General features: G+C 45.8%; 1 pseudogene; it reads right to left on the reverse strand.

The window, feature by feature from the left end:
- Positions 1-887: 887 nt before the first annotated feature.
- Positions 888-4,089, reverse strand: LOC125513860 (annotated as a pseudogene).
- Positions 4,090-4,736: the final 647 nt, after the last annotated feature.

Below are 4,736 nucleotides of genomic sequence, written 5' to 3' on the forward strand. Positions count from 1 at the left end.
TCCGTGTGGGTGTGTGCGCCCGAGCACACGACTCAGGGTGTCAGTGTTGCATTGCCGGCCATGCCTTTTCATGTGGGTGTGTGCTAGGGGCATTTCTGGTTGGCCTTGCTTGCGTGCTTTTCTTGCCTACACGATTCGTCACGTGAAGTTCCTTCCATCCACGTCCTACATGTTGTTCTCTTAGCAATTTTGCTGAGTTTTTAATGTTTTTATATCCGGTACAGCTAAAATTGTCTCATCGAAAAAGCACACCCGGCCGACGGGTTTCTCATGATAAGACTTCTCGTGATTAAAAGTATCTACAGTCAGAATCCCCAAATGCTTCATATACATCCGAGCTGACGGCCCGGTCAGTGACCGTTCATAAAATCGCGACCCATCTGAACTCCTCAAACTAGTTCAATACGTCCCGGCTGACCGGCACCTCTCATATCGAGCACATATCTGGGACGGATATGAGAAGGTTCGAGCGCATCCGCCACATGGGGCCAACAAGCGGGACCCACATGAACACACCTGTGAACACAGCGGTCCGGTGAGGACGCACTCATGCCGTCACTCCTGCACACCTGCCGAGGTACCAACTCCGGCTATTTAAGCCGGACGGCGACCCCTCTACCCTAGCCGCGAGTATTCAAATCGAAGCCTTTGGAGAACCGAGGATCCGGGACTTGTACTTCATCGTTTTGGAAAAACAATTACACTGCTTAATTTCTGAAACTCCCTAAAACTTGGTGTACTGCTATTATTGCAGAACACCATTGTTCTACATTTATTTTGATACAGTTGTAAAAAACATGGCTCTGAGTACAATTACTACTAATTGAAACGATACATATAACTTTTACTATTGCAGGATGCCAGGATCATGTATTGTACCAGCTTGTTTATTCAACAATGTTCTGAATTTCTTGAGTCGAGACTTCTCTTTCTGCTCCACACTCCCCTATAAACTTGAGGTATGCATCTCTGATTGCGTGCATTTCTGTCGCTGCATCTCTCGTCAATGCCCGGTCCCGAGGCTGTTGCTTTGAGCAGGATATGCCAAGTCTGAATACTGAAGCCAATAACTCATGGATTCTAATACTTGTAGTGTCATCATGTTGTCCTCTGTGCAGCCACATTGTCGGATCAGCTATCTCCAGGGCTCTATCCGGAAGAGCATCCTCGGCAAACTTATGCAGATCCAACGAATCCCTGAAAGTGACTTCTGTTGGGCTCCTCCCGGTAAACATCTCAAGCAACAATATGCCAAGACTATAAATGTCACTGGCTGCTGAAACCGCGGAGCCTTCTCCGTACTCTGCAATTATGCAAAGTTTCTTGGTTAGCATGTCATATTCAAGCGAAGAGTGAAATATAAAATTAGAAGAGTTTCGTTCACCTGGAGCAACATAGCCTATGGTTCCTCTAATTCGAGTTGAGCTATATGAAGTTTGCATCCCCTTGCTTGTCTTTTCTTCAAAGATCCTTGATATGCCAAAGTCTCCAACTCGTGCGCTCATGTCTTCCGCAAGAAGAATGTTGCTAGGCTTAAGATCGCAATGGATTACCAATGGTTGGCAGTAGTTGTGCAGATATTCTATTGCGTCCACAATATCTACAGCAATATCAAGCCTCTGGGAAAGGTTGAGTGTGTTGTTTCTTGTGGGCTCTTGCGATTTTTTATGAAGCCATCCATCCAAGTTACCATTGGGCATGAACTCAAAAACCAATGCCTTGAACTCTTGACCTTGGTGATTGACGCTCGAACAAGAAGTAATGATCTTAATGATACAACGGTGTCGTATCCTTCTCATGGCCTCACATTCAGCCTCAAAACTCTTGGAATACCTAGCAAATACTTTGACAGCAAATGTTCTTTCTTCAGTGTCCAAAACACACTTATAAACCACACCATAACTTCCTCTGCCAAGCAAGTTAACTTCTGAAAATCCGTTAGTTCCTCTCATTAATGCCTGATAGGGGATTCTCTCATAATGGTCATCAGCAATTGAATTGTGTGCTAATGTATTCTGGCTTGGTTTGAGCTTCTTGGAAAGTATCCAAACAATAAGAATAACTGAAAATAAGAACAAGATTGCTCCAGCTATAGCTAGGAAAATTACAAGAGACATTGGCATCTTTTTTTTTTTTGTTCTTGCTTAAGGGGCTTTTGGAGCATGGAGCCAAATAAAGTTGAGGTGTACCACCACACAAATTGATATTCCCAACAACCGCTAAGTAGGTGATGTTTCTAAAAACACCTTCACTTGGCACCTCACCTTGCAAATTATTGAAGGATATATCCAGTTCAGACAATCTTGTCAAATCCTGTAGAACTGATGTTATTGACCCTGACAAGTTGTTGTGTGCTAGGTACAGTTCTTGCAGGTTTCCAATACTGCCAAGGGCCTCAGGAATATTACCAGAGAAATTATTCATGGTCAGGTTCAGTGTACGGAGCCCCTTTATATTCTTCAATGACTTAGGTATGCTTCCCTCAAATGAATTACTGTCTAATAATAAGCATTCCAATACCACACAATTCTGAATACTGTCAGGTATCTTTCCAGACAACTGGTTTCCTGATAGAACTAATTCGTTAAGATTTGCTAAACTACCAACTTCATTAGGAATGGGTCCAGAAAGGGAATTGTATGACAAGTTCAAATACCAAGAAAGGCCGGGTAATTTGAAAATCTCTCTGGGTACCGAACCGTTAAGATGGTAATTGTTGGACAAATCTAGTACAAAGAGGTTTTTCAACTCCCCTAGGCTTACCGGAATTGGCCCCTCCAAGTTGCCTTCACTTGCATCAAGCTTATTCAACCGCGAAAGGTTTCCTAGCGATGATGGTATGAGCCCAGACAAGCTATTGTTGCACAAGACAAGCTCGATCAAGTTCGCTAGCTTGCCAATGCTCTCTGGAATCACTCCGTACATGCCAGTATATCCTATCGCAAGTCTTTCCAGCCCAATCAAATTACCGATATCTGCAGGGATACTCCCAGAGATCCTATTATCCATCAAGTTTAACTGCTGGAGAGTTGTTGAGAGGTTCACAATTGAACCCGGTAGTTGTCCTCCGAAAGAATTCGTGTAGAATACCAAAAAACGCAGTTGGCTGCAGTTTGCCAAAGATGCGACGAATTCCCAACCCCTGTTGTCATTCGCTTCAAGATTATTCTCACCCAAGTTGATAGATTGGAGAGCTTTGAGCCCCCCCAATGTGGGAGGCACATACCCACTAAATCTGTTGTCCACGAGGTCAAGTAATATGAGGGAAGATATGTTGGATATTGAGGAAGGGATGATTCCTGTGAAGTGATTACTACCCAAAGCAAGATATTTCAACTTGGGAAACTTGCTTGCAATGTCATCCGGAATGCTTCCGTCTAGCATATTCCCCCCTACACTAAATACTTCCAGCGATGACCAATTGTAGAGAGAATGTGGAATCATACCAGTAACGAGGTTAACTGCGACACTGAAATATATCATGCTCTGGATGCTTCCGAGGCCTGATGGGATTGAGCCCACGAGCTGGTTGGTGGTGAGATCGAGGAGTTGTAGATGGGACATATTGCCAAGTGACGCGGGGATGAGCCCTGTGAAGCTGTTCTATCTCAGTGAGAGGTACGTGAGCTTCTCGCCGAGCTCAGCCGGGATGCGCCCGCCAAGGGTGTTGTTGTCCAGATTCATTTCGGTGATGCTAACGCAGGAGCTCAGGTTCACTGGCAATGTGCCTGAGAAGGAGTTGTCGTATAAGATGAGCTTCTGCAGGCGCCGGAGGCGGCCGAGGCTCGCTGGAATGTCCCCGTGGAAAGAGTTGGAGCTCAGATCGAGCGTCCGCAGGAACGAGAGGTTCCCGATGGCTGGGGAGAGCGTTCCAGCGAGACCGGTGCTGGACAATCTCAGTGCCACCACCCGTGCTGGCGTGCGGTGGCACGTCACGCCTTCCCAGCTGCAGAAGCCGGCGGTGCTGTTCCAGGAGGCCAGCGAGCCGCCATGGCTGAGCTGAGCTTTGAAAGCAAGCAACGCGGCCTCATCGTCCGCGCTCACAGCTACGATCAGCAGGAGGGTGACAAGTGAGCATAGGAAGCTCATGGCGATGCGATGGCCCCTATTGTTGTGTCCCTCTTGCCCTCTTGGTTTGGTTTCCAAGTAGCATTTGCCTGTCCCATTCCATATATATACTAGCTGAGCTTAGTTTGTCATGTGGGTGTTGCAAGTGCTGTGCTAATACTATTTCCATCGGTCGTCATCACAGCACTCAAAATCTTCACCTTGATGCAGAGTCTTCGACCATCTGTCAGCCAAGCAAAGCAAACAGGCTGTTAATTACAATGGTTCAGCAAAGACTTGATCCCTTCAAAAAGGTCGGTATGACCATAAGTCAGGTCTAATCTTCCAGTTTCGGATCTTATAATTAACCTTGGACATATTGGATCATGCAAGTCCCTGATAGACATGTTTCCGGCAGAGTCTGGGTGAAATAAAATAATGGCCGGCGCTGATGGGCATGTTGCACTTGATAAACGGAGGTGAAGAGCATGTTGCCAGCCGCGCTCGTCGCGACTGCAAGCATCTCATCTTCGCCGTGCATCAACTTGTACAAAAATAATGGTGCAAGAAAATAAACAAGCAACAGATGGATGCATGCGTTAACAACAACGCTACAAGCATCAAACTGTATGTACTCCCTCCGTAAACTAATATAAGAGCATTCAGAATATTAAAGTAGTGATCTAAAC

The sequence above is a fragment of the Triticum urartu genome, chromosome 6 (genome assembly GCF_003073215.2).
Source record: "Triticum urartu cultivar G1812 chromosome 6, Tu2.1, whole genome shotgun sequence".
NCBI classification, from domain to species: domain Eukaryota; kingdom Viridiplantae; phylum Streptophyta; class Magnoliopsida; order Poales; family Poaceae; genus Triticum; species Triticum urartu.